At 43.2% G+C, this 27,225-nt stretch overlaps 1 protein-coding gene across 1 annotated transcript in view; it reads left to right on the top strand.

Moving 5' to 3' along the window:
* Positions 1 to 27,225, top strand: part of LOC120029886 (thyroid hormone receptor alpha-like) — a 198,262-nt gene that overhangs the window by 78,618 nt on the left and 92,419 nt on the right. The window contains exon 2 of the mRNA XM_038975194.1: positions 5,584 to 5,658. The gene's annotated coding sequence lies outside the window, so the exon portion shown is untranslated. The remainder of the gene's footprint in view (positions 1 to 5,583; positions 5,659 to 27,225) is intronic.

Raw genomic sequence — 27,225 nt, 5'->3', positions numbered from 1 at the left:
AGAGTTTCATCAATGTACAGAACCCCTCTGTGTCTTTTATTGACAATGGATGCTTTCCCGCCATCGCTCCCCTGCCTACTCTTGAAAAGCCATTCGACCCTCAGGCTGCTGGTATGAAAATTGAGCATTGCCATTGTTTCCTGATAAAATTTCCCATTCATAACCTAACCTACTCTCTGCCTGACTGGGATTTTTTCAGCAGTTTTGTCTTCTTCATTGTCTCACGTGATATTCAAAGGTTAGTGTGTTTGTTTTTAGGTGGTTATGGAGGTCAGAGTTCAACGTCATGGGAACAGGGGGGGGCGCCACATAATCAGTCCAGTAACCATGGCAACACTCCAAAGCCAACGGCACAGGCTCTATCAGGGATGCGCACGCCATCCATCGGTGCTCCCTAGCTGAGTCTGATCCCAGAGAGTAGCCGCCAATTGCCAAAGCTCCCATGATGCAACAGACCCTCTGGTTTCATATGGAAGACGAAGGATGCTTGAGATTCAAAGTGCATATCTAATGAAACAATACAAGCTCCCCGGACCCATGTGCTGGCTAGTCAAGAAAGAAATGCAGCTTATTACATTTTTCATCTCTGCTGGTTTACTTCACCTATGAAATCAGGAAAAAGGTAGCCACTTGAAAGTAAAATGATTGAAATTTCTCCGCGACCCTTGATGTCTGATTACCGCACTTGCAAAAGTACTCAATAGCCGTAACTGGGTCATCGCTGCATAGGCGACTTACAGTAACCCCACTGCTGGATATCTTAATATGTCTTGCCATGTTTCAGTCACTGAACCTGTGACATGGCAGTGAATTAGCCCTACAACATCAAAGCCCTTCCCTGGCCACTAGAGAAGGGGCCCTTTCAGGTGGGGAAAACTTGGGGCCCACTGAATCTAGCCCCCAAGATGTTTTCAGTTGAAACAGACACACTTTATACCTTATCCTCATGTGATCTGCCTTGAATCACTGTAGAAGAGTTTCTCTGGTGTGCTTATCTTGGCTGGGGTGTGATTTCTCACACAACCCAACACCTTCCTTGGTCAGTAGCGAGGGGAAAACGCATCCCCACAAAAAGTATAGTCGCCTTCTAACCAGGAATCTCGTAACCTACACCCTGGAGCCATGCACATGTTCAAATGCAGCTTGACTTGCACTTGGGATTGATTGTTGTGCGTGCCAAGCGAGCTGCTCGGAAAGGTTGCGGAGCAACTGTTGCTATCTCATTCACACTAGCAGGGAGGGGCCCTTTTTATTTTGATTTGATTAAAAGGTTCTCAGATTCAAGATGAAGTTGCGGACGGACTATCTATCAGGGCTTACTTTTTTTGAAGGTCTGCTTTGTGTTAGATCGTGTCATGACCAATGAAATTGATTGAGAGGACCAGTCACAGATCACTTTGAAAGGAGTAGACTGTTTTTATATGGAGCGTTTAACAGCTTCCCATAGTAAATGTGGAGTATGACGATTATGAAGGGCTGTTGGTAGGCAGGGCTTGACCTCGATCCCCTAGGCTTGTCTTAAGTCAGATAGATTTAGGGCTGCCCTCAACAACAACAAAAATACTGGTCGACCGAGAGTCATCTGTTCTTTCGACCAATCAATTGGTCAAAATGTTAAAACGTGTATTTTTCCCTATATAGGCATTCCCTACGTGTTTTAATAAAGCTACTGAGCTTGTCTGACGCTTTAAGCACAATGTAATCAAATAATTAAGACACACAAATTACTCAAGAGGGAACCAGAGAAAGCCTAACCAGAAGAAGAAAAAAAAACTGTTCCCGACCCACTTCTTCCCGCTGCTGTTGGCCTTTGCAGATTTTTGCTGTTACCCTCCTGAAGTTGCTGTTAGGTAATAGGTTACACCAAGGTTCGGCAACCTTTTCCATTTGGGGTGCCAATTTATCTTTCCATTTCTATCGATCTGTATGGCAGTTATGATTTTCATATGTACTTTTTTCGTGGAACAGTTTCCTTTCATTTATAACAAAGTCTTCGTATCTCCAAATCATTATCATATGGTTAATCAAAATTCTAAAAGTAACCTCTGTTCCCATTGCCAACTATGTAAAAATAGCCTACATAAAGCCAACAAATAAAAACATTTCAGCCTGCAGGTAGAAAAAAATCCTGATAAAAATAAATATCCTATAAATCACATTGTCTACACATGGCCTGTCTTCAAGGAACTTGAAACATTGTATGGGTCAGGCCTGAAAGCTCTCTCTAGCAAACACGCAACATTGTATAAAATATTCTGGGCCCTCAGAGTTTCCTGCACAAGTGAGCTCCGGGCAGACATAGCTGTAGGCTATTCGCGCAAGGGATAAGAAGTAATCAGGTAGGCCTATTTTATGACAATTCCACTGGATCAGAACATGACATTTTTTCCCCCTTTCAGGCTGAGTGGTGGTTATCGAAAGAGAGCTGGAGAGATTTTTTTTAAATAGGCTATGTTGAGGAACTATTGTCATTCTCAATGGATGAAAAAACAGACTTAATTTACTTGCTGTTTGAGGTGAAGAGAAAATTGCTTTGAGAAGCCCCACAGTGGTAGTGAGTTAAGACAATCAGAAATACTATCAGATTCCCAAATGGCACATTTATAGGCCTACATTTGCGCACAGGCCAGGTAGCCTAGGCCTACTTCTATGTACAGTGCATTTGGAAAGTATTCAGACCCCTTGACTTTTTCCACGTTGTCACGTTACAGCCTTATTCTTAAATGGATCTAATCGTTTTTTCCCCTTATCAAGCTACACACAATACTCCATAATGACATAAGTATTCAGACCCTTTACTCAGCACTTTGTTGAAGCACCTTTAGCAGCAAATACAGCCTCGGGAATACTTGGGTATGACGCTACGAGCTTGGCACAACTGTATTTGTGGAGTTTCTCACATTCTTATCTGCATATCCTCTCAAGCTCTGTCAGGTTGGATGGGGACTGTCGCTGCACAGCTATTTTCATCTCCAGAGATGTTTGTTCGTGTTCAAATCCGGGCTCTTGCTGGGCCACTCAAGGACATTCAGAGACGTGTCCCAAAGCCACTCCTGCGTTGTCTTGGCTATGTGCTTAGGGTCGTTGTCCTGTTGGAAGGTGAACCTTCGCCCCAGTCTGAGGTCCTGAGCACTCTGGAGCAGGTTTTCATCAAGGATCTCCCTGCACTTTGCTCCGTTCATCTTTGCCTCGATCCTGGCTAGTCTCCCAGTCCCTGCCGCTGATAAACATCCCCACAGCTTGATGCTGCCACCACCATCCTTCACCGTAGGGATGGTGCTTATTTTCCTCCAGACGTGACGCTTGGCATTCAGGCCAAAGAGTTCAATCTTGGTTTCATCAGACCAGATAATCTTGTTTATCATGGTCTGAGAGTCCTTTAGGTGCCTTTTGGCAGACTCCAAGTGGGCTGTCATATGCCTTTTACTGAGGAGTGGTTTCCATCTGGTCACTCTACCATAGAGGCCTGATTGGTGGAGTGCTGCAGAGATGGTTGTCCTTCTGGAAGGTTCTCCCATCTCCACAGAGGAACTCTGGAGCTCTGTCAGAGTGACCATCGAGTTCTTGGTCAACTCCCTGACCAAGGCCCTTCTCCGATTGCTCAGTTTGGCCGGGTGGAAAAGGAAAATGTCTTCCATTTAAAAATGATGGAGGCCACTGTGTTCTTGGGGACCTTCAATGCTGCAGAAATGTTTTGGTATGCTTCCCCATACCTTTTCCTCGACACAATCCTGTCTCGGAGCTCTACGGACAATTCCTTTGACCTCATGGCTTGGTTTTTGCTCTGACATGCACTGTCAACTGTGGGACCTTACATAGACAGGTGTGCGCCTTTCCAAATCATGTCCAATCAATTTAATTTACCACAGGTGGATTCCAATCAAGTTGTAGAAACCTCTCAAGAATGATCAATGGAAACAGAATGCAGCTGTGATCAATTCGAGTCTCATAGTAAGGGTCTGAATACTTATGTAAATGTATTTTTTTAATTTTGAATACATTTGCAAACATTTTTAAAAACATGTTTGCACTTTCATTGTGGGGTATGGTGTGTTGATTGCAGAGGATTTTTGAAATGTATTTAATCCATTTTAGAGTTAGGCTGTAACGTAGCAAAATATGGAAAAAGTCAAGGGGTCTGAATACTTTCCGAATGCACGGTATATTTCTGCCGAGATGCGCTTTTAAATGGATTATTAATGATTAGTGGAATTTCATTCTGACAAAGACAACCTTTCATAGGGCTGAGGCGAGAATAGTGGAGTTGGCACCGGCCGTCTCACTCTGAAGGTAAAGCACCCGAGACTTGACTTTGAAACCTGTTTTTTCTTTTACCAGAATAGAAGCACTCCTCGACCTTGAGTCTGCTCTCCAGCTTTTCCTCTTTTTCGTCCTGCTTTGCTTTTCCCCCCCTGTGTTTCCTCCCTGGCCTACTCCATCCATCAATTGTTGTAACACGACTGCTGGGATGGATACCCTGATAGTTTTTGTCACATACTGTCTGTGACAAGAGGGGTAGAAGTATTTGACCCAGCCTTCTCTCACACCCTGTTCCCATATACTGCTTGCTCACTCGCCTCATCATGAGCACATATTGGAGTTATTCTCAGCGAGTCTCTCTTCACGGAACGTCTGATACCTATTCCTTAACTACACCCCCACCACCACCAACCACACCCACACACACAGATACACAAACCACCCTACACCCCAAAAGCCCCCTCCCCCCGCCCCCCGCCCCTGAGTCTCTGTCTACAAGCCCATGAGGTCCTCTGAGCAAACATAGCTCCCGACCCCGACCCTCTCTAATCAGGCACAAATTAGGCATGTCGAGAAGAGACCCCCCCCCTACCACTAACATCCCACCCCCTCCGTCACATCTCCACATGGCCAGCTTTCTGGGAGCTGTATCTACTCTTGCTGTGAGGGAGGGATCCCCCCCAATTTTATGGGCTTGTAGCGGCATCTTGACCCTTTTCTCCACACACACACACACACACACACACACACACACACACACACACACACACACACACACACACACACACACACACACACACACACACATACACACATACATAGGCACACACACCCTCCTCCGGCGCTTCTCTTCCGATGGGACTGTAATGACATTAACAGCTTCTTCCTCCCGGTGAACCTTGGAACAGTTTCCACTTTGTACCCATTTCTTCTTCTCCGCTCTTTTTTTCTCTCCTTCCTCCTCTCCGAGACCCGTGTAGCCCAATTAAGAGTAAAGCAAAGGACGCCGTGAAAGCCAGGGGTCTACAATAACAGAAGCCAGGGGTCTACAAGAGCTGATTTACGTATTCAGATTCAGCCCCAGACATGTAAAGAATCCAGATCTGAGTTCCCAGGCCCCCGGCTAGCTAGCTCACTAGCAAGGCTTGTCCAGCCCCAACACCACCTAAAGAGAGGGAGGGTAGCGTTGGTGGGTGGTGCTGTTGCTGATGGTCTTTGTACTGCCTTGCACTGTTTGTTACCCATATGCTTCTATTTCCCCCTTCCAACTTTACTGTACCTCCTCGCCCCACCTCTGAACAATCTCCTGTTTATTTCTCACAGGGCGGAAGCCATCGTCCCACAGAACATACTAAAGGCCTGGGGAAGTCATTAACCACCACACACTACAGGACACTGGTAGGTTCTGCTGCCTGCTTCTCTCTCCTTATAGCTATATGTAGTATGTCTGTGGACTGTATGCACATACACACACACATATATATATATTTATATGCACACACATTCTCTCTCTCCTTTCTCAATCTCACTCACTCAGGCAGGGTAACTTATAGCCCCGTCTGCAGGGTGATGTATCGACTCCCACTGATCGGATGCCAAGAATTCCCAAAATAGTTTTTATGCTGCCTTCGTCCTACTGTGGAAATATGTCCGCGCTCCTTGTCAGATTTCTTTCCTCCATCCATCTCTCTCTTCTCTCTCTCTCCCTCTCTCTTTCCAAAATGATGTGCGTTTGCAGTGTGGCGTTAAAGTCGGGGTCCTGATATTTACGGTAACATTTCCTGCCTCCCGCCAGTCCAATGCAGGAAATCCAAGAGGCACATTCCATGGTGTTTCCCTAAGCCGGGGGCCTTGTGTGTCTGCTCGGCTCAGACCCCCTACTCCCACTCACTGGAATATGGGACGTTTTGTGGAATAATATGATAATGTGGTGTGCACGGATACCTAAGTCTAAATGTCCTGTCTAGGAGGTTAGCCAATAGTGCCAATAAAAAGTCTACACCCCCTTTAACTTTTTTCACATTGTGTCAGTACCTTAGAGTTTAATGTGTTTATATAAGGATTTCCCCCCACTTATCTACACACCATGCTCCACAGTTTTAAGGGGACTTTTTTTTTATTGAAAAAATACACTGAACAATGTGTTCGCAGTAATAGCTACTGTAAATTGGACAGTGCAGTTATATTAACAAGAGTTTAAGCTTTCATCCAATATAAGACACTTATATATACCGACATTTGTTGTTTCTCTAAAATCTGCGATCTTGACATAACGCGCTGCATGATTTACAACTGTCCTGTTGACGGGACGCCTATCCCTAATAACAAAAGCGGATTCGCGAAAAAAAGCACAATCGTTGGACAAATGTACCTAACCATAAACATCAATGCCTTTCTTAAAATCAATACACAAGTATATTTTTTTTAACCTGCATATGTAGTTAAAATAAATTAATGTTAGCAGGCAATATTAACTAGGGAAATTGTGTCACTTCTCTTGCCTTCAGTGCAAGCAGAGTCAGGGTATATGCAGCAGTTTGGGCTCATTGCAAACACCATTTCTTCCTAACAAGACCGTAATTCATTTGACAGAATTTGACATAATTATGGCATAACATTGAAGGTTGTGCAATGTAACAGCAATATTTAGACTTAGTGTTGCCACCCGTTTGATAAAATATGGAACGGTTCCGTATTTCACTGAAAGAATAAACGTTTTCGAAATGATAGTTTCCGGATTTGACCATATTAATGAACAAAGGCTCGTATTTCTGTGTGTTAATTATATTATAATTAAGTCTATGATTTGATATTTGATAGAGCAGTCTGACTGAGCGGTGGTAGGCAGCAGCAGGCTCGTAAGCATTCATTCAAACAGCACTTTACTGCGTTTGCTAGCAGCTCTTAGAAATGCTTGAAGCACAGCGCTGTTTATGACTTCAAGCCTATCAACTCCCGAGATTAGGCTGGCAATACTAACGTGCCTATAAGAACATCCAATAGTCAAAGGTATATATGAAAAGGTATATGAAATACAAATGGTATAGAGAGAAATAGTCCTATAATTCCTGTAATAAGTTTTTGCATTATTTAAACCAAATTTAAGTGGTTTCATTATTTATTTGAGACTAAAAAATGATTTTATTGCTGAGGAGTATTTCTATCTGTAATAAAGCCCTTTTACGGGGAAAAACTCATTCTGATAGGCGGGACCTGGCTCCCAAGTGGCTAGGCCTATGCCCTCCCAGGCCCACCCATGGCTGCACCTCTGCCTATTCATGTGAAATCCATAGATTAGGGTCTAATTCGTTCATTTCAATTGACTGATTTCCTGATGTGAACTGTAACAATATTTGAAATTGTTGCATGTTGCGTTTTATATTTTTGTTCAGGACGTGTCTTTTTATTCCTTAGCCATTTCAATGTAGCTTTGGCTGTGTGCTTCGGGTCGTTGTCATGCTGAAATGTGATCATCCGTTTTAGTTTCAGCTTTCTTGCAGAGGGCAACAGGTTTTCCTCAAGGACCTTTCTGTACATTTCTCAATTCATATTCCTTTCTATCCCGATTGGTGAAATATAACTGAAACATCCCCATAACATGATGCTGCCACCACCATGCTTCACCGTAGGGATGGTGTGGTGTGTTGGGTTTGCACCAAACATAACACTTTGCATTTAGGCCAAAATGTTCCACAACACTATTGGCCACATGGCTACAGAATCTCCCAAGTGTTTTTTTTGCAAACTTCAAACAGGATTCAAGGTGGGCTTTCTTGAGTAACGGCTTCCTTCTTGCCACCCTACAATACATGCCAGATTTGTGGAGTGCTTGGGATATTGTTATCACATGCACAATTTGACCAGTCTTGGCCATAAAAGCCTGTAGCTCTTTCAAGGTTGCCATTTGACTCTTGGTAGCCTCTCTGATTCGTCTCCTACTTGCTCAGTCATCCAGTCTGGAGGGACGGCCTGATCTAGGCAGGTTCTTGTTGGTGCCATACACCTTCCACTTGTTAATAATCGTCTTGACCGTGCTCCAAGGGATATTCAAGGCCTTTGAAATATTTGTATACCCACCCCCTGATCTGTGCCTTTCCACAACTTTGTCCCGGAGTTCTTTTGAAATCTCTTCGGTGCTCATGGTTGAGTGTTTGCTTTGCAACTGCTGAATGTATCTTGAAATCATGTGAATCACTACGATTTAACACAGGTGGAGGCCAATTAACTTGGTGTGTGATTTTGAAGGTGATTGGTTGCACCTGAGCTAATATAGGATTACTATTACAAGGGCGGTGGACACTTATCTAACCAAGCTATTTAATTAGAATATTTTTATAGATAAATAAAAAATAAAAAACATTTTTACTTCAAAGTTGTGGGGTAGGATGTGTAAATCAATGGGTAAAAATAACAATTTTAATGCATTTTATATCCAGGCTATAAGGCAACAAAAGGTGAACATTTTGAAAGGGTGTTTAGACTTTCTATAGGCACTGTATGCATGTTTGTTTTAGCTCTCATTGCAATTTAAGTCTTTCAGTGTGTGTCCCAATACTGTAGGTGGTGGCATCGTGGCAAAACATTTCATGCAGTACAGTTTAGGAGTATAATGCATGTTGGGGTTCAATTCATAAATAGACGTTCGACATTCCTGTTATACAGTGGGGCAAAAAAGTATTTAGTCAGCCACCAATTGTGCAAGTTCTCCCACTTAAAAAGATGAGAGAGGCCTGTAATTTTCATCATAGGTACACTTCAACTATGACATACAAAATTAGAAAAAGAAATCTAGAAAATCACATTGTAGGATTTTTAATGAATTTATTTGCAAATTATGGTGGAAAATAAGTATTTGGTCAATAACAAAAGTTTATCTCAATACTTTGTTATATACCCTTTGTTGGCAATGACAGAGGTCAAACGTTTTCTGTAAGTCTTCACAAGGTTTTCACACACTGTTGCTGGTATTTTGGCCCATTCCTCCATGCACATCTCCTCTAGAGCAGTGATGTTTTGGGGCTGTTGTTGGGCAACACAGACTTTCAACTCCCTCCAAAGATTTTCTATGGGGTTGAGATCTGGAGACTGGCTAGGCCACTCCAGGACCTTGAAATGCTTCTTACGAAGCCACTCCTTCGTTGCCCGGGCGGTGTGTTTGGGATCATTGTCATGCTGAAAGACCCAGCCACGTTTCATCTTCAATGCCCTTGCTGATGGAAGGAGGTTTTCACTCAAAATACATGGCCCCATTCATTCTTTCCTTTACACGGATCAGTCGTCCTGGTCCCTTTGCAGAAAAACAGCCCCAAAGCATGATGTTTCCACCCCCATGCTTCACAGTAGGTATGGTGTTCTTTGGATGCAACTCAGCATTCTTTGTCCTCCAAACACGACGAGTTGAGTTTTTACCAAAAAGTTATATTTTGGTTTCATCTGACCATATGACATTCTCCCAATCTTCTTCTGGATCATCCAAATGCTCTCTAGCAAACTTCAGACGGGCCTGGACATGTACTGGCTTAAGCAGGGAGACACGTCTTGCACTGCAGGATTTGAGTCCCTGGCGGCGTAGTGTGTTACTGATGGTAGGCTTTGTTACGTTGGTCCCAGCTCTCTGCAGGTCATTCACTAGGTCCCCCCATGTGGTTCTGGGATTTTTGCTCACCGTTCTTGTGATCATTTTGACCCCACGGGGTGAGATCTTGCGTGGAGCCCCAGATCGAGGGAGATTATCAGTGGTCTTGTATGTCTTCCATTTCCTAATAATTGCTCCCACAGTTGATTTCTTCAAACCAAGCTGCTTACCTATTGCAGATTCAGTCTTCCCAGCCTGGTGCAGGTCTACAATTTTGTTTCTGGTGTCCTTTGACAGCTCTTTGGTCTTGGCCATAGTGGAGTTTGGAGTGTGACTGTTTGAGGTTGTGGACAGGTGTCTTTTATACTGATAACAAGTTCAAACAGGTGCCATTAATACAGGTAACGAGTGGAGGACAGAGGAGCCTCTTAAAGAAGAAGTTACAGGTCTGTGAGAGCCAGAAATCTTGCTTGTTTGTAGGTGACCAAATACTTATTTTCCACCATAATTTGCAAATAAATTCATAAAAAATCCTACAATGTGATTTTCTGTATTTTTTTCTCTCATTTTGTCTGTCATAGTTGAAGTGTACATATGATGAAAATTACAGGCCTCTCTCATCTTTTTAAGTGGGAGAACTTGCACAATTGGTGGCTGACTAAATACTTTTTTGCCCCACTGTATGTGTACTTTTCTCTCCGTGATTTGAATTTTTATTTGCTCTCCTTTTTAATTTCCTGTCCTCTCCAGCTGGGTGAATGGGAGAGAGAGGGAGAAATGGATGGAAGTTCTTAATCCCAGTGTAATCCTTGCCTAAATCTGAACGCATTAGGAAACAGTAGAAAAAGAGAATGCCGCCCAAGCGGAACACTGAGCTGAGGGTTGTTGGACAGATGTTGGGAGGGAAATACCTCACAATGACTGTAACGGCGTAGTACAGAAAAGCTTTCAGCAAACTCTGTTTGTCCACATCTAGGAGGGGTGGTGAAGTCAGTGGGGAGGGGAGGAGGCAGCTGTGGTTGAGACATTGAGTCAGTTTTGACATGGAAAGCATTAGAATGGCCATTTTGGCCAGAGATGGCTGTGGGACTAAAGGTGAATGGTTTGCTTTTTAGCCTGCTTTAAACTGGTGCCTCGTGTTTACCTCTGCACTTACAGTAATGCTGTACCTACAGATGGGTTTGGCCATTTGAAGTAAGGTCATAAAATATATATATATGTTTTATAGCCTTTTGTGAACTAACACTCCCACTTTACTTTTTTCTCCCCTACTAGCACTGACTGCTAATAGCTACTTTATTAGGTAAAAATCGAATTACTATGACTGAGATATGTGGTTGTCCCACCTAGCTATCTTAAGATGAATGCACTAACTGTAAATCGCTCTGGATAAGAGCGTCTGCTAAGTGACTACAATGTACGTGTAAATGTAATCTGCCTGTTTGATGGATGTGGCACTAAAATAACTCTTGTATATCTTGAACTGTTTTCTACAATTTCGGGTGACTCCGCTACATTAGACTTAGGGGTGACTATCGGCCTCTTCGAAAAGCTACTTGGTCATTCGAGAGAGAACAGCTGGAGGATATTTTAGAAGGTGTGTTTTGCCTGAAGGATGAGGATAGGAGGACGGGGGGGGGGGGGGGGGGGGGGCTATATTGGTGTTACAGACATCGTGTGTTTGGGGTTGGAGAGGGGGTGTTAGGTTGAGGCGCAGGCTTCAGCCCCCAGAGTCCCATTGCTGGGTTACAGGCTAACACCTCGTGAATCTCGCCTGGTCCAGCAAGGCTTCTGCCGACACAGTCTGCAGTGTTTGCACACACACGCACACTTACATTCATTCACATGCATCGCACGCACGTGTCGTACACACCCGCTTAGGCCTACACGCGTACACACGCATCGCACACCATCGCGTCGTACAGACACGCACACTCTCCTTGAGTGCTGACGGGATGTGAACTCTGTCAGCAGCAGGATTGGTGCAAAATTTAAACGATTGAGATCATTCTTTGATAGATCATCTGTTAGGATTTATTATTCAAACAAAGTCAATCCCAAAATGTATACAGGTGCTGGGCGAATAATACATCCACAAAATAAGGAATCCTTTTATAGACAGACAGACAGACAGACAGACAGACAGACAGACAGACAGACAGACAGACAGACAGACAGACAGACAGACAGACAGACAGACAGACAGACAGACAGACAGACAGACAGACATACAGACATACAGGCAGGCAGACCGGATGTGTCATTTAATCTACATGATGAACTATAGCCTATACTTTATATGACTTAGAAATGTCTATGTGTACAGTATTTGGGCGAAGGGAAATACTCCTACTGATTTATGCGTCAGGCCTGGTATTAAGGCAAGCAGCTGACTTTTTCCGTAAAGACATTGGAGAGCATTCCAACCGGGGAAGACGAAACACCGCAAAGGCCTGGTGTTGAACAAGTGGCATTTTACTGTTGACTTGGCAGCGACAGCCCCGCGTCATTACTTTAGAGTCACCCGTTGGACTGTATGTGTGAACGTGCAGACCTATACAGGGCCCATGGCAGCTGGCACTGAGGCACTGTAGATCAAGCCCGTTAGCTGATAGATACCCTACCGTCTTGTCGTTCTGCACTGCTCCACAGTGACCCCATGTTATAAAAAGTGTTCCCGCGTTATAAACCGTGTTAAAACAGCAAGTGGTCGTGAACAAGGCTTTAATATGCCTGAAATATCGCATGGTAGGTCATAGTTGCACTGTGAAACGCTGCTTCGAGCTTCTGCTCCTAACCAGCAAATATCACCATGGCAATGTGGTGTGTAAAGTAATTGAATGACTCGTGTTGTAGGTAGGCTACAGCCATTTCTTCTTCTGCCTCGTAGGTTACCGTGTATTGGTGCTGGAGTATAAAACATATGACCTCAGTGTAACTGCTGTATAGCCGGGGATGTTTGTCTACAAACATTTATCTGTCCGCCTAGTTCCCCTGCATGTTTGGTTTTGGGTTCCTCTGTGGTTTACTGTGTGTACACTGGCCTTCCCCTTATGTGCGGATCAGAGGAGGCTGGTGGGAGGAGCTACAGGAGTGCTGCCCGTTCCAGCCATTACAATGTGCCCGTCCTCCTATAGGTCACCCCACCAGCCTCCTCTGGTGTGTGTGTGTGTGCTTGTGTCTGTGTCTGTGCAGGCTTTTGTTTCAACCCTGCTCGAACACTCCGGCTTTTACTAATCAGCTACTCATCAAGGCCTTGATTAGCTGAACCAGGTGTGTTAGAACAGAGCAGGATCTCCAGCCTGCCTACAGTAGCTCTTCAGGAAGAGGGCTGGTCACCCCTGTCATAGACGGGTTAGCTGACAACGTCATGAAGACAATGCGGGCGCTTCAATGGGACAGAAGGCAGTTGTGTTGTTGTGATTCTGGATGGCCAGATATCTAGCAACAATGACAAGATGCTGACATGTGGTGAATCGTAGCTGGCTCGTTTCAGCTAGGTTTTTTTTATCTTGTTCTTGATACCGTGTCTTGTTTTGAGGTGTTTTGACTGATGTCACGTCTATGCTAATATGGATAAAATTAGCTAGTTAGCTAACCAAGAACTGTAACAACGTATTTGAGTGACAAGTGCTCATTGTGCAAATGTATTTATGTTTTCAATGAACATTTATTTATTTTTCCCAAAATTAATAAAGAAAAAATAAACATTGGAGGCGAAATATTGCTTACATATCAACAATCTAAGCCGGCCCGTCTGTTTTGTCCCATAGTTACGCACTCGTCGGTTTTGTTGCTAAACAACCAACCCGTCTGTAGATCTAGGTTATAGATAGGGTGTTGGGCATCGCTGCAACAAGTTCTCATAGTTTCCCTTCAGAATTCGACGTATTATGGATAAACGTCTTTTTTCACACATTAATTCAGCGTGGTTACATGATTAACTTTGCATGGTTACAGGGTTAAAACAGAAACAACTCAAAAGTTCAAGGCATTCATTCCAAGTGGTTAAGGTTAGGGCTATGCTTTGGGGAAGGCTTAAAAGAGAATAATAAAAAATTATGCGCTATGGTCTGAGCGCGCTTTGCCTCCGAGCATCATGACTTTGCGGCCAGTGCTGGGCAATCGTTGAAAACATTTTTTGTGAGCGCCGATTTATGGCATCTAAAAACGTTCTCAGGATTTTTTCAAATGTCCAAAATCCATTTCTAGTGATCAGGCTGATCTGTCTATGCCCCTGGACCTAACTGATAAATGGGAACAACAGCAATAGAACTGTCACCTGCATGTTGACACAGGCCTCATGCCCTTATCATTGACAGATGCCAAGATGTAGGCACTGGCCAATGCTCGCCTCACCCCTCTGTTCCACAGCTGGCTACTGGAGATCCTCAATGCTCGGCTCCTTCTCTAGGCCTTGTTCTCACCAGCCACCAGCCAGCTTGCCCCCTTCACACACACACACACACACACACACACACACACACACACACACACACACACACACACACACACACACACACACACACACACACACACACACACACACACACACACATACAAATGAACATAGACATACACACAGACATAAAAACAGAAACGCACCGACACACTCCGTGGCAAAGGCTCTTAGTGAGCTATTTAGTAAGAACTATTTCACTTCACCTTAACTGACTTGCCTAGTTAAGTAAAGGTTAAGAAAATAGATCACAGTTCGACTCCTGGGGCCAGAAGGACTATAGTATGTGTAGCACTTTCCTCCCCAGTGGACTCTGTCTGCCACTTTTACAATTATTTTTTGTTATTGTAAGGAACATTAGCCATGATCGATTTGCCCAGTCAGCACACCCATGCGCACACAGACAGGTTAAAACAGAAACAACTCAAAAGTTCAAGGCATTCATTCCAAGTGGTTAAGGTTAGGGCTATGCTTTGGGGAAGGCTTAAAAGAGAATAATAAAAAATTATGCGCTATGGTCTGAGCGCGCTTTGCCTCCGAGCATCATGACTTTGCGGCCAGTGCTGGGCAATCGTTGAAAACATTTTTTGTGAGCGCCGATTTATGGCATCTAAAAACGTTCTCAGGATTTTTTCAAATGTCCAAAATCCATTTCTAGTGATCAGGCTGATCTGTCTATGCCCCTGGACCTAACTGATAAATGGGAACAACAGCAATAGAACTGTCACCTGCATGTTGACACAGGCCTCATGCCCTTATCATTGACAGATGCCAAGATGTAGGCACTGGCCAATGCTCGCCTCACCCCTCTGTTCCACAGCTGGCTACTGGAGATCCTCAATGCTCGGCTCCTTCTCTAGGCCTTGTTCTCACCAGCCACCAGCCAGCTTGCCCCCTTCACACACACACACACACACACACACACACACACACACACACACACACACACACACACACACACACACACACACACACACACACACACACACACACACACACACATACAAATGAACATAGACATACACACAGACATAAAAACAGAAACGCACCGACACACTCCGTGGCAAAGGCTCTTAGTGAGCTATTTAGTAAGAACTATTTCACTTCACCTTAACTGACTTGCCTAGTTAAGTAAAGGTTAAGAAAATAGATCACAGTTCGACTCCTGGGGCCAGAAGGACTATAGTATGTGTAGCACTTTCCTCCCCAGTGGACTCTGTCTGCCACTTTTACAATTATTTTTTGTTATTGTAAGGAACATTAGCCATGATCGATTTGCCCAGTCAGCACACCCATGCGCACACAGACAGACAGACAGACAGACAGACAGACAGACAGACAGACAGACAGACAGACAGACAGACAGACAGACAGACAGACAGACAGACAGACAGACAGACAGACAGACAGACAGACAGACAGACAGACCATTTCACCAATATATCAGTTCACCAATTTTAGCTCAGACAGACCCCAGTGATTTGTGAGATTGTAAAATCAGCTCTGCTAGATGTGTTTGGCAGGTCCCTGTTCAGTGGCTGACGGAGATTGTCCGTGTGCTCCCTCCTCCCTTAAATCACTTCAATGTTTTTGATCACCTGCTTTTGGATCTGAGAGAAACTCTGTTGTCTATGGCAACTTATATACACACAAAGACACACAGACACACACTGTGCACCCAGGCCCCCTGCCACGTTCTTCTCCTTCCCCCGGGTTTCAGAGTACATTGTGTCAGAGTTGTCCCAGCCATACCCCTCTCTTCTCCACCTTTCACATGCCCACGCAGAACACACACTTGCCTGTGAAGACTTGCACAGTAACGGCAGGCCAAAGCCACCAAACCCATCCCGGGCGAACACTCTTACAGACTCCCACGCACACGCACACGTGTGTGTTTGTTCAAGTGTGTATATACAGGGGCTGTGGCTGCCTGACTAATGCCCCCTATACATCACTGAGTCTAACCTCCAGTAAGGAGTGTATAGCATTAGTGCCTAGCGGGCTAGCGGTTAGCGTCTACCTTTCACAGCTCACTGATTGTGCCCTCCTTGTGCGATATGCCACTCTGCACTAAGAAATGGTTTCCTGGTAAACGGACTAAAACTGGCAGTATAGATTGTGGACTGTAAAGACGTGTCCTAGCTAAGAGAATTTAGTCCACACCTTAAGTCAAGTAAGCAAGCTTTTTACCCTTGCACCGCTAGGAGATTGAATACATTAGGGGGGAAAATACAAACTGTTGACGACCCGCCACCACACTATTGCTACTGTATTTGTGTGTGTGTGTTTGTGTGCGTGCGTGCTTATGTGCTTAAATTGTATGTGTGTGCGATGGCGTGGGCGTTTGGGTTTTACTAGCTGCCCAGTTTTCCTACTGTCTTTGGTTCAACCCAAACCCAGTCATTTCCCCTCAGGATTTGACCTCTAGTTTGCTCACGACACAACAGTGGTAGGCCTAATTACCAGCAACGACGAGGAAGGAGGTGAGCGCCTTGGCGGAGTGGTGCCAGGAAAATAACTCCTCCCTCAACATCAACAAAACTAAGGAGCTGTTCGTAGACTTCAGGAGACAGCAGAGAGAGCACGCCCCCATCCACATCGACGGGGCCGCAGTGGATAGGGTCAAAAGCTTCAAGTTTCTTTGCGTGCACATAACTGAGGACCTGAAAGGGTTCCATCGCACTGACAGTGTGGTGAAGAAGGCGCAACAGAAATTCACCTTGGCACCTAACATGCTGACCATACCGCTCGTGTCGTGTGCGCGAGCGTTGCAAAATAAATTTACACATACTGTTGAGTCATTAAAACTCGTTTTTCAACCACTCCACAAATGTCTTGTTAACAAACTATAGGTTTGGCAAGTCGGTTAGGACATCTACTTTGTGCATGACACAAGAATTTTTCCAACAATTGTTTACAGACAGATTATTTCACTTATAATTCACTGTATTACAATTCCAGTGGGTCAGAAGTTTACATACACTAAGTTGACTGCGCCTTTAAACAACTTGGAAAATTCCATAAAATGATGTCATGGCTTTAGAAGCTTCTGATAGGCTAATTGACATCATTTGAGTCAATTGGAGGTGTACCTGTGGATGTATTTCAAGGCCTACCTTCAAAGTCAGTGCCTCTTTGCTTGACATCATGGGAAAATCAAAAGAAATCAGCCAAGACCCCAGAGAAAAGACTTGTAGACCTCTACAAGTCTGGTTCATTATTGGGAGCAATTTCCAAACAGCTGAAGGTACCACGTTCATCTGTACAAACAATAGTACGCAAGTATAAACACCATGGGACCACGCAGCCATCATACCGCTCAGGAAGGAGACGTGTTCTGTCTCCTAGAGATGAACGTACTTTGGTGCGAAAAGTGAACATCAATCCCAGAACAACAGCAAAGGAACTTGTGAAGATGCTGGAGGAAACAGGTACAAAAGTATCTATATCCACAGTACAACGAGTCCTATATCGACATAACCTGAAAGGCCACCCAGCAAGGAAGATGCCACTGCTCCAAAACCGCCATAAAAAAGCCAGACTACAGTTTGGAACTGCACATGGGGACAAAGATCGTACATGTTGCAAAAATACAACTGTTTGGCCTAATGACCATCGTTATGTTAGGAGGAAAAAGGGGGAGGCTTGCAAACCAAAGAACAGCATCCCAACCGTGAAACATGAGAGTGGCAGCATCATATTGTGGGGGTGCTTTGCTGCAGGAGGGCCTGGTGCACTTCACAAAATAGATGGCATCATGAGGGTGGAAAATTATGTGGATATATTGAAGGAACATCTCAAGACATCAGTCAGGAAGTTCAAGCTTGGTCGCAAATGGGTCTTCCAAATGGATAATGACCCCAAGCAGACTTCCAAAGTTGTGGCAAAATGGCTTAAGGACAACAAAGTCAAGGTATTGGAGTGGCCATCATAAAGCCCTGACCTCAGTCCTGTAGAAATTTGTGGGCAGAACTGAAAAAGCGTGTGCGAGCAAGGAGGCCTACAAACCTGACTCAGTTACAACAGCTTTGTCAGGAGGAATGGGCCAAAATTCACCCAACTTATTGTGAGAAGCTTGTGGAAGGCTACCTGAAACGCTTGACCAAAGTTAAACAATTTAAAGGCAATGCTACCAAATACTAATTGAGTGTATGTAAACTTCTGACCCACTGAGAATGTGATGAAAGAAATAAAAGCTGAAATAAATCATTCTCTCTACTATTATTCTGACATTTCACATTCTTAAAATAAAGTGGTGATCCTAACTGACGTAAGACAGGGAATTTTTACTGAAATTAAATGTCAGGAATTGTGAAAAACTGAGTTGAAATGTATTTGGCTAAGGTGTATGTAAACGTCCGACTTCAACTGTACAAGTTATTCAATCATTGCACCCACACTGCTTGAGAAAATCAACGAGCATCTGCGTAGATTGAAAGATGAACTGAGGTTCACACTCCAGTCCAGTTGTTGGTGGTAATGCACCCCTGTTATGGCTGCAAGGGGCAGTATTGAGTAGCCAGTTAAATAGTGCCCATTTCAAACGGCCTCGTACTCAATTCTTGCTCGTACAATATGCATATTATTATTACTATTGGATGGAAAACACTCTCTAGTTTCTAAAACCGTTTGAATTATTTCTCTGAGTGAAACAGAACTCATTCTGCAGCACTTTTCCTGACCAGGAAGTGGAATGTCAGAAATATATGCTCTGTTCAACTTCCTGCCTATACATGGTCATGATACGTAAGAGTCTACGTACACTTCATACGCCTTCCTCTGGGTGTCAAGAGGCTGTGAGAGAAGAAATGTTGTGTTTATCTTCATCTGAATTGGAATACAAGCTCTTTGTATGACGTGACCGTCATTTCCGGTACTCTGAAGCGCGCGACTTGGACAGTTGGATTGCCTTCTGTTTTGCTGCCGTTATGGACGACAACTATGTCCGGCTCGGATTTTATTTGATACATGTGACCATATCATCGTAACGTTTTTCAATATAGTTTAATCAGATTATTGAAATTTTTTCGGGAGTTTTGCCGTGTTCCGTTCTCTGACTTTGTTGACGTTGGAGTGATCCGTGCCACTTGGCAAGTGCCCATGCTAAATGAAGAGGGATATTTGCCGTTCCAGATCAAAACAACGACTGTTCTGGACAAAGGACACCTTGTCCAACATTCTGACGGAAGATCACCAAAAGTAAGAAACATTTTATGATGCTATTTCTAATATCTGTCGTGCATGTGAACTGGTCGTGGGCGCCCAAGTGTTTCTGGCTATTGTGGCTACGCTAATATAGCGCTACATTTTGTTTTCGCTGTAAAACATTTAATAAATCGGAAATATTGTCTGGAATCACAAGATGCCTGTCTTTCAATTGCTGTACACTATGTATTTTTCAGAAATGTTTTATGATGAGTAATTAGGTATTTGACGTTGGTGTCTGTAAATATTATGGCTGCTTTCGGTGCAATTTCTGATTGTAGCTGAAATGTAAACTATGATTTATACCTGAAATATGCAAATTTTTCGAACAAAACATATGCTATACAATAAATATGTTATCAGACTGTCATCTGATGAAGTTGTTTCTTGGTTAGTGGCTGTTTATATCTTTATTTGGTCGAATTTGTGATAGCTACTGATGGAGTAAAAACTGATGGAGTAAGAATAGTGGTGTCTTTTGCTAACGTGGTTAGCTAATAGATTTACATATTGTGTCTTCCCTGTAAAACATTTTAAAAATCGGACATGTTGGCTTGATTCACAAGATGTGTACCTTTCATCTGGTGTCTTGGACTTGTTAATGTGTGAAAGTTAAATATTTAAAAAAATATATCTTTTGAATTTCGCGCCCTGCACTTGAGCTGGATGTTGTCATAAGTGTACCGGTGTCGGGCTGCAGCCATAAGAAGTTAAAGTTGGTTGCAAACCGCCATATGAAGTCCAAAGAACGAGAAGAAGCCTGAAGGAGGAGAGATTACTAGAAAACAAACTTTTACCCTTTTATCTGTGGATTAATTGTCGGAGTAGAGGATCTTGTGCATTTCAGCTAAAATAACAACCCAATGTTTATATCCCAGGACAAATTAGCTAGCAACAGAGACAGAGCTACATGGAGAGAGGCACATTTCTTCTCCTCCTTCCCTCTTTCCCCTTTTCTGCTTTCCCTTACTCTCTCTGACTCTTTAGCCATCTATCTTTAACTACCTCAGCCCCCCCTTATTTTTTCTCTTCCCCTCACATTTTGTCCTATCAATTCAATTTCAATTTAAGGGGTTTTATTGGCATGGGGGAAAAAATGTACATTGCCAAAGCAAGTGAAATAAATAATTAACAAAAGTTTACTATTACTGTTCATTCCTAAAAAAAAATACAGTAAACATTACACTCACAAAAGTGTGTAGTCGTAGCGACAAAGGCGGTAGGTAATCAATCCTCTCGATAACGGTGTATGTCAACAAGGTGGTTGTTGGGTGGTAAAGTCCAACCTATAGACTAACCTATAGCATCCACATGAACAGTATAAACATTCTACAGTACTGTACTGTACCTATTTTTATATGATGTTTTCATTGACATGGTTCTGCGCTATAACATGTCATATAGCCATAACACTAGAACCGCCATAGCCCCACGGCCACTGACGTTTGATTTAGTAAATTAGTCAAATCATCCCCCCATAAAAGCTATGTCCTGCTCCTTCCTTGACTTTTCCTAAATGTTTGTATTTTATTTTGCTCATTTGTCAGAATTTTTGAAGTCACAAACAGAAAAGTATTTACAGCTTTTTTCCTGTTTTTATTTCACACCTATTCCCAATTTAACCCGCCAAGACAATGTGCTGTAGGACTTTGGTACCCAGCCAGACACTAATGCGTCGCACTCTCCTCACTGAATGAATTGCAAATGGATGAATGGGCGAAAATTGTGTAAAGGCATGTGTAAAGACATGCGTATAAGGGCACAATAGAGTCTCCGATACAATCAACAAATGACTGTTTTCCATATCTTGTCATGAATATATTTCCAAAAATATTTAGTTATACAATTCATCCTTGACAATTGTTCATGCACTTGTGGCCGGTTATATTATTATTATCTTTTTCGTTTCTACTTTGTCAAAAGAAGCTGTAAATGGACTTTATTAATTAATATTACTCTATTACTTATCGAATCTACAAATAAAGTTGATAGAAGGGAATACACTGTAATGTTTTTATTGTAAGGGAAATAAAAATAGGCAATAGGCCTACCTTTTTTTCCCTAGGACTTTGTAGAAATATACAAAACATATCCTTGATTCGACACAAATAAGTATTTATTGATTTTCTATTGGTTTATTTCCACAAATATTTCTTCATGCAATGAATCCTTTACAATGGTTTACGTACTATTTATCAAGCGTTGGTGCTTATGTTTGCCCACCTTGCGGGTTGATATGCATCTGATACATATACCAACGTTCTCTAGCGGATACTTATTGGCTGAAAGGCCAGGCAGTCCTAGTGTCAAAGGGGCAATCAGCAGTTGCTACACCCGTTTTTTGACTTATAAATTAATGATATGTTCCCGTTGATTCTTGAAGAATATCACTTAGAAATGCCTCAGGAGCTTAGTTCAACTGTCGTACCCCATCAGAACCCCCAAATATAAGCTTGTTTTACTCCGACGTTGGTGAACAAAGAACATGTAAACAAACACTATAGAGCTATAGGTTAAAACTATCATTTTGATATGATGGGTGGTCAGTCCTTGCAACCATAGCAGTGTCTAATGAATTTGAGAGTGGTTACATTTCTCCAGCCCCATCCCTCAGCTTTTTACCGAACCAGGGGCGGGGAGGCCGCTTTGCTATTGTTTCTGCTGCCGATTGCCACTTGAATGTTTTTGAAACGACCAAAATAGAGACAGTCCCAGGTATTAAACTGTACATGTCGCAAAAAAAAGTACTACATTGCATGGTAGCCCAGAGATATAGAGAGGCCTGAGTTTTGCATTTCCAAAGACAAATAGATCATTCAATCTGAGATAATTGTCTTCTAAACTCCCCCCTCTCCTTCTCTGATAGCAGGAAGGTTAATGCCTTCACATCTCTCCTACTTCTGCTCCTTCCCTCCATCCCTCCATCCTTCACACATGGCCACCGTCATCTCACTTCATTAACATAACACTGCTTTCCTGCTGTAAAATTCATGTTTATTGAGAAAGCTGGTTCTGGAATCGGACCAAAAACACCTATTGTGTGTGTGTGTGTGTGTGTGTGTGTGTGTGTGTGTGTGTGTGTGTGTGTGTGTGTGTGTGTGTGTGTGTGTGTGTGCGTGCGTTTGAGGGAGCGTCCATTCACACACACGTGTGTTTTTTTTCCTCAACTATTTACAGCCTGTTACAACATTAAATATGAAAGACTGTCAATATTCCGACGTTGCTTGTTAATACCAACATTTTGAAGAAACTTACCTTTAAGGGAAATAATGAAATCTTTGTTACACAGCCAAAACATGTCTCCATCCATACGAAGAAGGAACCCGGATTTTTTTGTTGTTGTTGCAGGGTCTGCGTTTTCCAACCAGATGGCCCAGCTGCGTGACAGTATTCACCTGGGTGACTGGCAAGTGTTGATGAAATCACTCTCACACATGCTGAGGGGTTATAAAAATGCATGGATTTTCTATCAAACAGTTCTTGAATGGGACTAGTCTGGCCATTGTCATATCGTCGAGGTTGGAAAGGTCCGAGGTGGGATGTGGAATAGTGTAGAACTAACTTAAGGCGTATGTGGAGTTTCTCTAATATTGTCGAGTCAGATCTCTCTTCTCTGTGTTTTCCGATAGCCCGACACATAGGACAGATTGGTACACCAATACATTGTCTTTGCTAGGCTCTGAGATCTACTAGTTGAAATTCATATATTAATCAAGTGAATGGACTGCTTGGTTAGTCACTTCATACCGCAATGGTTCATTCAGAGAAAACAACAGAGACAAATAAATCATGTTTAGCCAAAGATGTCGAATGGGACTTGGTTAGTATGTTGTTTTGTGTTGTGTAGATGCTGTTTTCACCGTGCCCTCAAAGGCACATTCATCATAAGACATTTTTACACTGTAATGAGACGTGGTCTACGATCAGCTCTCAGCAGGCACAACCCAAAGCATCCAAAGTGACTACAGGAAACTGACCCAGGGTCTGTGCTTAGCTGAGCCTCCCATGGTGATGAGGAGTAGTGCTGGGTGACTGTATCAGGGCCGTTGCTATCTATCTGTTTGATGGGCTAATTACCCTGATTCTAAACTGTGCCCCAGAGACAGAGCTACATGGAAAGAGGCACATTTCTTCTCCTCCCCCCTCCCCCTTTCCCCTTTTCTGCTTGCCCTTACTCTCTCTGATTCTTTAGCCATCTATCTTTCACTATCTCAGCCCCCCCCCTCCCCTTATTTTTTCTCCTCCCCTCACATTTTGTCCTATCAATTCAATTTCAATTTAAGGGGTTTTATTGGCATGGGGGGAAAAAATGTACATTGCCAAAGCAAGTGAAATAAATAATTAACAAAAGTTTACTGTTACTGTTCATTCCTAAAAAAAATGTACAGTAAACATTACATAAAGTTCCAAAAGAATAAAGACATTTCACACGTCATATGTGATATGTCACATGTGCAAATAGTTAAAGTGCAAAAGAGAAAATGAATAAACATCTATGTGTATTTACAATGGTGTTTGTTCTTCACTGGTTGCTTTTTTCTTGTGGCAACAGGTCACATCTTGCTGCTGTGATTGCAAGCTGTGGTATTTCACCCAATAGATATGGGAATTTATCAAAATTGGATTTGTTTTCTAAGTCAGTTCAGTTCAGTTTCCACCTCATTTTGTGGGCAGTGTCTTCTCTTGAGAGCCAGGTTTGCCTACGGCGGCCTTTCTCAATAGCAAGGCTATGCTCACTGAGTACATAGTCAAAGCTTTCCTTACTTTTGAGTCAGTCACAGTGGTTAGGTATTCTGTCACTGTGTACTCTCTGTTTAGGGCCAAATAGCATTCTAGTTTGCTCAATCTTCTGGTAAATTATTTCCAAAGTGTCAAGCAATTATATTTTTGTTTTCTCATGATTTGGTTTGGTCTAGTTGTGTTGCTGTCCTTGGGCTCTGTGGGGTCTGTTTGTGTTTGTGAGCAGAGCCCCAGGACCAGCTTGCTTAGAGGACTCTTTTCCAGGTTCATCTCTCTGTAGGTGATGGCTTTGTTATGGAAGCTCTTTTCTGGATTTTGATCATTAGCAGGTATTGGCCTATTTCTGCTTTGCATGCATTATTTGGTGTTTTACTCTGTACAAGGAGGATATTTGTACAAGCAGAATTCTGCATGCAGAGTCTCAATTTGGTGTTTGTCCCATTTTGTGAATTCTTGGTTGGTGAGCGGACCACAGACCTCACAACCATAAAGGGCAATGGTTTCTATAACTGATTCAAGTATTTTTTTAGCCAGATCCTAATGTGTATGTCGAATTCTATGTTCCTTTTGATGGCATAGAAGGCCCTTCTTGCCTTGTCTCTCAGATCGTTCACAGCTTTCTCTTTCTCCTTCGCTGCTCTTCCCGACGCTCTTCGAAATGAGAAACACATCCCCCCCCCTTTTAGCATAATCGATGGCTGCCGTGGCACTGTTTTCCTATGCTTCTGGCTAGTGTGTGTTAAGCCCCCCTGACCCTGAGGAAACACATTACCATTCTTTGCATAGGAGCAGTTCCTGCTCGGAAGGATTAAGGTCATTGCATGGCAAGTGGAGCTGACATTCCAACCCAATGCATTATAGCCTTAAACTTGAACCTACAGCTAATACCCAAAGAGCAGGAAAAGAAACAACGGTGTCATTAATGGGTTTCCCGCATGTTGTTTCCTCAAAAGGGGCAATCTGAATGCAGAGGCAGGCGGTTGCCGAGCCAAAGCATACATCACATGCATTTCAGGATCCAGCCACCCCGTTTTGTCTAGACTTATTATTATTTTTTTTTAAGTAACATTCCAGAACTTTGAGAGAACATGCTCACGACTTAACCTCGATTCAGTTTGCTGAAGTTGCTGAGTTGCGAATTTCCACGATGTGCTAATGCACAAGTTCTTAGATGTTTGCACACGGTGACAAAAAAAAAAACGAGAAAAAAAAGGAGCTTCACATTTCCGCACGATCGTTTCTGCGTATGTAAACGACAGCCAAGCGCCGGCCACAGACAAAAAACCACATACTCTGGACCTATGGACGGCTTCTAAGCTCGTTACAGAGGCGAGGTGTGGTGTAAAGATGGGTAACTCTTAAAGATGGTTCCACCGTTACATCCCCTCTATAGGGATAACACAGTGGGTACAGCGTGGACTCGTAGAAGATGCCACAAAATATGGACATGGGGATATACATAAAAGGAACCTTTTTTGTTCATTAAAACAGGTCATTCATTTTCTCCCTGTGCATCTGCCGAACTATTTGGTCGCATCCTTCCTTTGACAATCTGCTTGTCATCGACACTATGACCCAATTTCAGATCTTTCAGTCTGCCAATAAACACCAGTCTTCAGTAGAGAGCTTTTATCGCCCCCCCCCCAGGTGGAAATCAGTTTTGCTTAACAACAGACATTTCAACAAATACGTTGGACACAAGATACACAGTATGAGAATAATCCATACGTCAGACATTGCACATGGTTGCTGGGAAGGGTTCCCTTGAACAGAAGTACAGGAGGTCAGGAGAAGCAGAGCATGTGATGATGTTTTGACTTGGATGACCACTCTTGGCAGATATCCTCTTTTGACACGTCCTCGATCTGATGATCAGACAGTCGGCCTAATACACCATGGCTGTTACTATAGCGCCAAGGCTGTGTGCAGCAGATGCGAACCATGCAAACCTGAACTGTAATTGCCATGCCGATAAAACTAGGGGACTGATGCCAGAAGCCACAACAAACAGTGAAATGTGGGCATGTCGGGGGTAAGTACCCTTCTTGACCAATCAAGATGTGTTCTTGAACAGGAAGTTGTCTTGTGGCGCACGTGTTTCAGCAACAAAGAAATCAAGTCAAGAGCAGCAGCTGGTCGGCAGAACATACAGTAAGGCTATTCTGTGCCAGGTCCTGCATCTGCACTATTTTATACCATTCAGTTCATTTCAGTTCCACTTGAATGGTGCCGCAACAATTGCATTGTCAAAGAGTTACATACTGTGGCACACAGTCGAAATCATGTAATAGAATATAATAGGCCTATTGTGTGTGAAGGGTCCTGCTACATTTAAATAGACAGACACACACACACACAAACACGTTTGTTTACTATCCTCGTGGGGACCAAACAATTGATTCCCATTAAAAATCCTATTTTCCCAAACCCTAACTATAACCCTTGACCCTTAACCCTGACCCCTAATCCTACTCCTAAACCTAAACCCTAATCTTAACCCTAACTTTGATTCTAAAATAGCCCTTTTCCTTATGGGGGACCACCACACAGCATGCGTTCTATTATCCATTCATGGACAACCAGAGAATATTATCTTTGTAGTCATTATTTCCCCGAGACAGTCATACAAAGACACAACGACATCATAGCGCATAGCAACAGAGGACGATGTAATGACAGGTACATACAACCCTGTGCTTGTCATTTGCCTGTAATGTACATGCGTCGCTCTAGCATGAGACACATCAGCAGAGAATAATGAAAGAAAAGCCCACACGTGGTAAACCGTGGGCTCCTCAGGGCTTCATTCAATAATCTGTATTCGATAAACAATGTTTTTTTTGCCTGATAGCCTCCATCAGGTGCACAGCCTTATAGTAAGCAGCCCTTCATGTGGAGGTGGGCGTGTGGTTGGGCATATCACCTGCACATGGCATCCGTTATTGGTTTGGCCTGGGCATTTGCCTGGCATGGCACAGCGTGGACA

The sequence above is a fragment of the Salvelinus namaycush genome, chromosome 35 (genome assembly GCF_016432855.1).
Source record: "Salvelinus namaycush isolate Seneca chromosome 35, SaNama_1.0, whole genome shotgun sequence".
NCBI lineage: Eukaryota > Metazoa > Chordata > Actinopteri > Salmoniformes > Salmonidae > Salvelinus > Salvelinus namaycush.
Note: the sequence above shows the minus strand (reverse complement) of the source record. Positions and strands in the feature narration are given on the sequence as shown.